General features: G+C 37.6%; 1 pseudogene; it reads left to right on the forward strand.

Moving 5' to 3' along the window:
* The first annotated feature begins 1,398 nt into the window (after positions 1-1,398).
* On the forward strand, positions 1,399-1,505 carry LOC115064351 (annotated as a pseudogene).
* The last annotated feature ends 9,442 nt before the right edge of the window (positions 1,506-10,947 follow it).

Below are 10,947 nucleotides of genomic sequence, written 5' to 3' on the forward strand. Positions count from 1 at the left end.
GACAATTCACGGGTGTGCCACAGTGGTATAGTTTCCCTTCATCAGGAACCTCATAACTTCACTTGGAGCCAAAAGTAAAAGTTAAAACAAATTTAGAAAGAAAGACAGAAAGATAGAATGGAATGTAAGAATTACTAAAGAAGGAGAGGGAGAGGGGAAGGAAGGTGAGAACTGTATAAAGAAAGAGACAGAAAGAAGGAAGAAAAGTAAAACATGAAATAAGGAAAAATGTAAGTGGGTGAAAGAGTAATATAGATAGAAGTGAGTAGAAGTTGGAATCAAGTAATTCTGAATTCAAATGCCAGCTTTACTACATATTAATCATACATAATCTTGAATATTTAACTTTCAAATTGTTTTCTTGTAAGTAAAATGGGAACGATATGTACTTTATTACTTGTAATTGTTACGAAGAGGTTTGTAGATGGTAAAAATAAATATCAGTATAGACATTAAGGGGAGAGCTTTGGCTAGCTATAACAGACAGTGAGGTTATTCTGCATTATTAGGTGTCAGATGAGTTTAGCGAAATGTCATCTGCTGTGATGAATCATATTAATGAATTCCTTAATATTTAAACATCTTTTCACTTTTGGAGTAAACTCCACTTAGCGGATTCTTAACATTTTTTAGTACACTATTATTAATAATTTTGCCTAGACATAGATAGCAACATTGATCAGTATTTCTTTATTTCTTGGTGATTTATTGGTGGAAATCCTCAGTAGATTATTATAACCACCATTATGGTTCTTATAAAACTTACCTATACTCAAGAATATAACTTGAGGCATCCCATTGCTTCCAGCTAATAAACATCAGACAATCATAAGCTTAACCTTATTTTCATACTGTCATCATTCGCCCTTTAAAAATAGACACACCACTCCTACAGTTTCACAGCATGTGGTTTTCAAAGCCTGTATTTCCCCTTCTAGCCATCATTTCTACTTAGCTGTACAGACAGATATATATTTAATGCTTACCAGCAGGCCTTCTGTCAATGTCTCTCCAGTCAGTTTCATTCTGTGGTGGTTTTCTCAGGGAAGGCTCCTGGGAGCAGTATTTTCTGGGTTCGTGCTTTTTGATAGCAGTTTGTCTACAGTTTTTATACATGAAAGTAAGTTTGCCTGAGTTCATAACATATGGCTCGTATTTTCTCTTTCTGAGTATCTTAAATATGTCACTCCATTGTCTTCTGACATAAAGCATAGTTGCCAAAAGTTTGATGAGAATAGAATTATCTTCCTACTGTGAGGGACTTGAGTCTTTTGACTCAGAGAACAAAATGTAATTTTTAAGTATTTCAGTGCTTGTTATTCTGGGTCTTGTTTTAGAAGCATATGTTCTTCCTTTTTAATATATGGTTTCTGATGTTTTGTTGTTATTTTTAACATTATCGCTTCTCGGTCTTTTGGCTAAGATCAAGTGTATTTTTAACATTAATTTTAAAACCATTCTCTTGAAAATGGTGTACTTTTGTTTCATTTGCTTTCATAACACATACAATAAGCACAACATAAATAAATATAATGCGAAAATATATGGTTACTTTTCCTATTTGTTAACCTCTCTCACTCTCTTTCAAATTTGTTTTATATATTTTCATTTAATTTCTAATTTAAAAGTCTATTGCTAGGGCTAGAGAGATGACTCAAGAGTTAAGAGCTCTTGCTATTCTTCCAAAGGATCCAAGCTCAGTAGGCAGGACCCATTGGCAGGAGGAGGTGGGGGCTCACAAACAGAGGTAACTCATACTCCAGAGGACTCACCACTTCTTATGGCCTCCATAAAGGCACTGTACTCACGTGGTATACACAGACAGACACATGCACATGAATAAAAACAACTAGGATATATCTTTTAAAATGTTTGCTCTTCTTTATTCCTTTCCAATAAGTCATTGCCTGCCATATTCATTGCACTTCTGATTTTTCTAGTTTTAATAGTTTTTCCTGAAATAGCATTTTTCCTTTAAGGTTTAAGTTTGTTAAAAGTTCCGTATCTTCAGTTCAGCTTTTTCTTTTTCTGATTTTGGTGATTTCTTTTCTTTTTGTATCAATATCTTAATTTATTCTAGTTCATGGTAAGCACTTTTTTCTCAATGTGTGCTTTCATTGACATCTGATGGATTGACAACAGATGTGTCATTATTCTTATTCTCCCTTTCAGTGATTATTAAATGTGTATGGGGATCAAACTGGATTATTTCTTATCAACTCTTATGCAGAACTAGTTTTCTGTGCTCTTGGAGAAAGCATTGGGTCTAGATATACTCTTTACCTTCACAGCACTAGAGTTGTCTCTTGTTTTGCATAACATGAATGTGGACTTTTCAAGAATGCTTTCTTTTCTTCCTCTGTTTTAACTTGACTCTTTTTCCCGCAGTTTTTCATCCAGTCAGGTTATTGTTTTGAGAGGCAGCTTACTAGGTCCTTTTGAGCTCCCTTGAGGACTTCTGTATTGAAGTGCATATGGGGGTGGAAGAACCCCAATAGATTAAGATGCTCGCTCATGTGCCTGCCTCCGAATGAATGCCTGATGGAGATAATGCTCTCTGTTTTTCTTCATCAGAGGATATGTTGCAATTCTGCCTCCTCCTTTGAAGATTCTGGTGCTGTGCAGATCCTAGATGATCACACTTTATTCTCCTCTGTTCATAATTTAAAGTTTTGGAAATATTTTAATATCTTAGTGGATTTTCTTTTCTTGCTTACAGAGATGATGTTGTTAGAGGGCCTTGAGTTTTATCATCGTAGCTCTTTTTGTTAATGAGGGACTTAGGGAGATGCAAAAATCATCTCATCAATGTCATCTTTTCAGGCTTTACTGTGGTGCCTTTTGGAGTGATCTTTAAAGACTCATTTACAATGACATCTAACATGTACAGCTGCCACAAAGCCAAGAATAATCACTGGTTCTGTGTTAAAGGTCAACTCCTACTTGTTAAAAATGCTGTCACATGACATCTAAAAACCTTCATAAACATGCACAAACAAGGTGTTTTGAGGCTATTTTAGACAAATGTGTTTTATTCAAACACTGTACTATTACTTAAATTATTGATTGAGAATTTGTATAATGCCAAGATGTAAACATCATTTATCTTTTTCAGGCATACAAGCCCTAGCCCTTGAAACTTATATGCAGAGACTCACAAGGACTCAACATTGACACCCAAGGTTTACTGGAAATTAGTCTTAGAAAAATCGATTTCAGGGATGGGAAAACATAGTTCCCCATAATTAGAAGAAAAAGTGTATCCAATATGCACATATGTGCAATGTGGTCCTGGAAAAAGAGATATTAGACATAGAAAATCAGAAAAAATGAGCCCAAATGGAACTCAAATGCATTGATGGTACTGACAAAAATAAAAAGCAAATGAATTTTTAAAGACAAGATATTACTGCCATTCTCCCCCCCCCCCCATGAATGTATTTCTCTAGTTAAGGGAGTTGGTCTCATGGGTATAAGAGCATCTCCAATTAATAGGATCACAGTTTGTTTTTTGTATGGCTAGCTATTGAGAAAAGTCTTAGTAAAGCTCCAAAATCAAAAGTTACATTTCTAACTGCTTTCCTATATAATAGTATTAGACATATAAATTTTGAAAGAAAATTACTATGTTATAGCAGAGACAGTTTTGGTGAGCTGTAGGCAGAGAACTATGTTGTTCTCTCCCTGAAATGAAATTGTTCTAAGATTATTTTTCAATAAACTTTGGGTGTCAATGTTGAGTTCCTGTGAGTCTGTGCACATAAGTTTCGAGGACTAAGACTTGAATGCAACTTAACTGATTTAGGTCCAGTATGTATCACACACACACACACACACACACACACACACACACACACACACACACGTGTGTACCTTGTATAATGATGGACTGATGAGAAATATAGACTTCACTGTGGAAAAAAAGCAATTATACCACATACTACAAAACAAACCTTCATAAGATGCCCTACCATCATCTGCCTTTCTCCAGTTATATAGCAATTATCTCATCACACCTTCCCACATACCATCAGAATCTCTATACTCCTTTCTAGTCACTTATTTCTTTATGACTTCCTGTCCCCTCACCAGGCAGGTTTCTCCATCCTTCCTGATAATGTATGTAACCAACCTCCATCTGGCTTCTCTATATTCTTTTGGTTTTTATGATGTTCAATTATATGCATCAGCTTGGCTTTGCCAAGGGATGGCAAGATAGTTACTAAACATTTCTTTGCCTTAAGACTATGTTCAGAAAAACCAATAACATGTTACCTGGTGAGCTAAGTAAAGCAAATGGTTCAGTGCATCTGGCCATTATTCACTATTGAGGAGTCTGAGAGTAGTAGGCTAAATTCATTGCAAATGGCCACATTAGATGTATAATGGATCTCCTGCCCTTGCTTTCCCTGATTTGGACATTTTGACTCACACTCAAATCTATATCATACTCTTTCTTGCTCTGGAGACTTTGAATTTTGTCATCAGCTGTCTTGGTTCTTTATCCTTGTATAACACGCATGATGAGACATCTTAGCCACTAAACTGTGACCTTAGGGTCATTCCCTTTCTTTGTATAGAGGGGTACATGTTCTGTTTCATCAAAAACTCTATATGCCACCTACTCTCCATTCAACCAATAATGGTTCTTCTCTCAAACCTACCTTCCTCATAAAAGAGGTTGAGGAGACTTAAACAATGCTTCTCTCAGATTTTTCTTGGCTCTCTTTTAGAGCTCTTGTAGAATTAAGAGTTTACTCCAAGACACTTATCCTTTCCTCATTATTCAGTCAGAACAAATTATAAAATATATCCTGTGATTGCTATGAATGGGGTTGGCTTTTAGATGAACCAAAGACAAGAGATAAAGTAGGCTGTTAATTGCTGTTATTAGAACTTTAACAATAAAACAAGATAGGCATGAAAAAGTGAGATGAAAAAGGGCATAGAAATCATGGTGTCCTTATATGGATTTATAATTCTGATATCTAGATCCACTTTAATTATATTTTTAAAAAATGGGGTAAAAATGCCAAAATTAGTACTTAGAAAAATAGTACTATTTTTATGTATGTGCATTACACATATATGTTAAAGGGAGAGAAAGAACACACACAAACTCGAAGACAGAGAAACAGAGACATAATGACAGAGAAACAGAGAGAAAGAGAATATGAACACAAGAACTTGAGGGCACACATTTGCTAATGGCATCTGTGACAGTGTGAAGTAGAAAAGTGTATTCTGGCCACTATAACAAAGCATCCTATGCACTGATGTAAGAACTTTAGTGTCAGACAGAATGTCTTGATCCTGGAAAGGAAATGAACGTTTAGTGAGACACATTCAACTGTGTCAGTAATTACTTCCTCCCAACAATTCGTTCTTATTTCCTTTTGTGTAGATGACTAAGGAGAAATGAGAGGATCTGCCTAAGATCATACAACTAATAAAGCTTCCTTGACTCTTGACTTCATGGTCTATTCAGTTTCTGATACTGTTTTTCAAGTCCCCTTTCTCCACTGTGATCTTCAACTTGCAATAATGGAAATGGTTTGTAACAGTCTGTGTACAGCTGTTGGTGCCAACCCTCCAGCCCATCATCACTAGCCAGTCGTAACCATGCAGGATTTTTCAGAGTCCACAGACCCATAGTCAAGCACAGTTAATTAGCTTATCCAGATGGAATAGTAGGGGTAGAGAGACAGAGACAGACAGAGACACAGAGTGAGACAGAGACAGAGAGAGACAGAGACAGAGACAGAGACACAGAGAGACAGACAGAGAAGATGTACTCTCTCTCTAGGCAAGCTCTGCAGCCTAATCCTGACTCTCCTTCTCCTGCTGGGATTGAAGCCCTCCCTTCTCCCCCCACCAGCATTGCTGCTGAGGATAGCAGCACAGCTGGAAAAATAGATAGGTCTTTCTAACCCTCTCATGCGTGTGCTGTGGGACCAGGTAGCTCTATAAATATGGTAATGGCTTCTCAAGCATGCCCGGACTGGAAATGAGACCAAGAGGCTGGAGAGAGGCTGTTCCCACAGATAACCACTGTGGCAGTCTTGCCAGGGGAGAGAGTGCCTCTGAGGTTCAGGTCAAATTAGCTATCCCCCACCCTTGAGTAGGTCCCTTCTCACCCTCCTCCTTCTTCCCTATTAATCGCCCCTGCCCACCTGTTCTGTGATTACATTGATGACATCCACGAAGGGAAGGAGGAAAGCAGCAGCTCATGTTTAGTCTATTACCAGGAGGCCTAGACTTGTGATAAAAAAAAGCATACACCAGCAACAACATGGCTACATTGATGTGTACAATAGAGAACCAGCTTGACACTTTCCTGCCACAGTCATACTGTGAAAAAGACAGCTATAATAAAAAGCCAAATGCCTGCTCAGCCAAAGCAGCCGCATGTTCAACGATGCTGTTTATAAGCAGCTCTTCTCTATCTTCCCTTCACCTAAAATACCTAAAACAGTGAACAGCACCTACCTTGCGCATTTACACACACACACACACACACACACACACACACACACACACACACACACACACAATCTAATGTTCTGAAAATGTAGTCTGGAAAATAGTGACAAGCACTCTAGGGACTTGAGACTAAGCTCTTATAGTTGCTCTAACCTCTGGTTCTCCCTTTTTTCTGTCAAGTAAAAATGATAATGTCTGATGGCAGGAAACCTTGTTAGGTTTTATGGTCAATTTGAAAACAACTCAGAGTCACCAAGAAAGAGGGAATCACAGTTGAATAATTGCGTCAATCAGGTTGGCTTGTGGCCACATTTGTGAGAGATTGCCTTGATTGACAATTAATAGGGTACCATTTCGGGGGTAGAAGGTATGGGCTATAAACCTGCATGAGCATGAGCCAGTGAATGAGCTAGTAATTAATCTTCCTCCAAAGTTCCTATCTAGAGTTTGAGTTCATAATCTGATCTCCTTGGTGGTGGCAGGTAACCTGGAAGTGTAAACCAAATAAATCATTTCTTCCCCAAATTGGTTTTGCTCATAGTGTTTATTACAACATCAGAAAATCAAACTAGAATATTAGTTCATTACAGAAAATTTTTTTAATTAAATAAATCAGTTATTGTATGATTCCTTGTATTTACTCAATACATTCCTTGTTCCTATCTTCCACTTAAAGTCTCTCTTATTTTATCTCCGATCCTTACTCAGCTTTTACTTCTCCATACCAATCTCTTTCCCAAATTCATGAATTTTGAAACTTTATTACCCAGTTATTTTAACCAGAGCCTTGTGTGTGACTACTATATTGGTAATACTTACTGGAACTTGATGTTGTGATCAGTGAGTATATACTGAAATCAATGACAATTATTTACTGACCCTATCAGCAGAAATAAGACCAGAATACCTTTTGTCTATCTATGACTGGATGTTAATGGTTCTACTCTTATGCAGGCCTTGTGCAGGCATCCACTATTATTGTGAATTGGTGATTGCAATGGCTGTGTCTTGACTAGAAAATGGCATTTTTCTGTCTTTGAAGAACCATTTAAAGTCATAGATTAATAATCTTCTTCATTTGCCCCATTAGATTTCTTGTTAGCATTTCTATTGCTATGAAGTAGCAGCTAAGACTATGACTTAAATTATGTCAGCAAAATAAATTATATCAGCAAGGAGACAATCTGAAATAGCAGAAATTGTTTTAGTTTGAAACTTAAATCCAGAGGGTACTGAAGGAAAATAAATGAGAAATTGCATGTTTTAGATTTTCTTTGTGCGGGCCTCTTTGGCATTATTGATACTATTAACACTTTCTCAGAATAATGGTGTGTTTTTCTATGTGCATAAATTATGCTCCAAACCAACTTTAAAAAGTAAAACCTCTTATCCAAGTATCACATGAAGGCATTTGCAACGTTTTAGTTTATTTAGAAATCAGTAAGGTGTCGCAAACCAATTCAAAGGCGCACTTAGAGCATGTAAATATGTGTAAGCATCCAAGATACCTGTAATAGGTGTGTTAGAACATAGGCAACCCACATATAAGTAGGAAGGTCCATAAGGAAAAAGATTCTGGGACTCAGCTTCACCTCAAATTAACAAATTTCAACTCTTTGGACAGGATTTATCAGCACTGCTCCCACGTCTCCTTGGCACTCAGAGCTGTGCAATAGCTCAAAGGCAGTGAAAGGTGAACCTTGCTGTGGGGATCAGATAACTACAGAATGCCCTCAAGGTTATCAAACATTTCTCTGAAATTCTCAGTAGACTTTAGTTTTCATGTTTTTAACCATTTCAAAGTCTTGTGTTTAACCCAATGATCCAAAGAGTACATATGGGGGGGAGCCATGACTCCAGCTGCATATGTAGCAGAAGATGGCCTTATGTGGCATCAGTGGGAGGAGGGGCCCTTGGTCCTGTGAAGACTCGATGCCCTAGTGTAGGGGAATGCCAAGGCAGTGAGGTGGTAGAGAGTGGGTGGGTAGTGGAGCACCCTTATAAAAGCAGGGGGAAGAAGATGGGGGTTGCAGAGAGGAAACCAGGAAAGGTGATAACATTTGAAATGTAAATAAATAAATTATCCAATACAAAAAAATGTTTTGTGATTTTCTTAATGTTTACTTATATAGGATCTTCGAAGAGGGTTCAATGTTAACTTGTTTTCTTGCAATTTTTAACTAAAATATTATAGTGTGATATCTGTTTCTAAACATTTATATTATATTATATTAGGCATTATAAGTAATATGGGAATGATTTGAAGTGTATAGTGAGATATGTGTAGATTATTTAAAAATGCTACCTCATTTGATGTACAGGACTCGAGTGCTACAGGTCCTAGAGCCAGACTTTCATAGAAAGCAAGGAACTTTGTATTGTTTATAGTATAATAGGGAAGAATGACAGGGTTCAAAAGGAGATAAAAATGAAGGAAGAGACATAGAAATTTCATTTGCTTGATACTGAACTAGATATTTCTTTGGAAAGGTAACATATTCAGGCTCCATGCTGTTCACCAATGGGGCTGTGATTATAAAGCATCAAGCCCTTGGTAATCATAAAGTTGTACCCCCTTTTCGCAGCAATTCTCCCAATGTGAATGAATGTACTTACCTATTTTTCCAGTTAGCACTGAGAACAAGGAAAAACAACTTCAGTTGTGCAGCCTTAGAATATGACACCCCATGTAAACCTTCATAGACTATTATAACAACCACATTCACCAAGCATCTTGTAACTCCAGTTGTGGTGTCAAATTTGGGCTTCACACTTGAAGCAGTGCAGATATGGCCAGTATATTTCTGAAATGAACAATGTAGGAAACAGGTGCTAAAATTAAACACAACAATAAACATGTGATTATAGATTGTGGTAAGAGTTTTAAGTAACAGGATAGAGAGAAAAAATTTAGACTCTTCTAATTTAGATACAGGACAAAACAATTTGAGCTGTGAAGCATGATGAAGAGCTGTTGACCAGAAGGTTAATTTAGAACTATTTTTTTCCAGACACAGAAAACAAGAATGTGTGAAGTCCATAGGCTGACAAATGTTTGACAAAATAGGAAAATGGAAAAGCCAGTGTACCCAGGGTCATCAGGAAAGGGGGATAAAAAAGACAATGTGGGCTCAATAGACTTATTCTAGAAGTGTTTACAAAATGGTCTCCTACTAACTGAGATGTTGCTGTTACCTCAGTGAAGCTAGCCTCACCTACTTAGTATCTAGCATAATGTTATGCATGTATCCAATAACCCTATACCTAATTAGAAGGTTAAGTAACAGGGTCTGGCGATAACGATGAAGCAAGGAAACAAGTTGTGAATTAACTTTTGTCCCTCCTCCTCAAAAAGTTATGTTGATGTCTATGAATATAACCAAATTTGGAAACAGACATTATGCAGATGTAATCAAGTTAAGATGAGGCTATTAAGCTGGGTCTTTCTTGTGATGTGAATTTGAAGTGTCTTCCATAGGCTCATGTGTTTGAACACTTGTTTCGCAGTAGTTTGGACTCTTTTGGGAAGGTGTGGAATCTAGGATATAGTGTTACTCTGGAAGACACAGGGCACTAGAAACAGGTTTTGAGATTGAATAGCTTAAGTCACTGCTGACTCTGGGCTTTTGAATGTGGCTACCTCACATTCCTGCTGCTCTACCTTCAGCAATGCAATAGACAACATCTCTTCTGAAACTATAACCCAAGATAAACCCCTTCTTGTTTAAGTTACTTATTATCAGGTACTTAGTCACCAGGAAAAGTAACTAATACAGCTCTCCTCTGATGTAGATGAGATCCTTATAAAATGACAAGATACAATCCCAGCACTCGGGAGGCAGAGACAGGTGGATTTCTGATTCAAGGCCAGCCTGGTCTACAGAGTGAGTTCCAGGACAGCCAGGGCTACACAGAGAAACACTGTCTCGAGAAACAAAAAACAAACAAACAAATCACAGACAAAAGGGGAGAAGTCTATAATGAAGGCAGAGGTTAAAGAACTCTATCTGCAAACCAAGGCTGTAAAACCTGCCAGGAAACCACCATAATCCAGAAAGAGGAAGAGTCAGTGAGTAGCTTGCTTTTCCTGATGATTTCAGTTGGGACTCCTTACCTCTAGAATGGTGACAAAGTGCATTGCTTCCCTTTTCAGGTCACCCAGCTTGGATAGTTTATTAGAACATCCCCCAGAAAGCTATTGTAAAAGGCTTCCTGCAAGAAGTGGCATTAGCATACCATTCAGATTTCCAACTAGGAATACCAGGGCTTTATTTGAACAAGGTTGGAATGTCTTGACTAGAAGCAACATGAAATCATTCCTTTTCTTACTAGTTCAGAGTACGCAGAGGTATCTTGAAGTCCAATTTTCTTGTTGGATGAAAAGAGCCATCTGTAGCCATCACTTTCAGTGAAGAGGAGGTGGCACCCTCAGCAGGGGATTGTGCTCTCAGGAAACTCTGCTTC

The sequence above is a fragment of the Mus pahari genome, chromosome 6 (genome assembly GCF_900095145.1).
Source record: "Mus pahari chromosome 6, PAHARI_EIJ_v1.1, whole genome shotgun sequence".
Classification (NCBI taxonomy): Eukaryota; Metazoa; Chordata; class Mammalia; order Rodentia; family Muridae; genus Mus; species Mus pahari.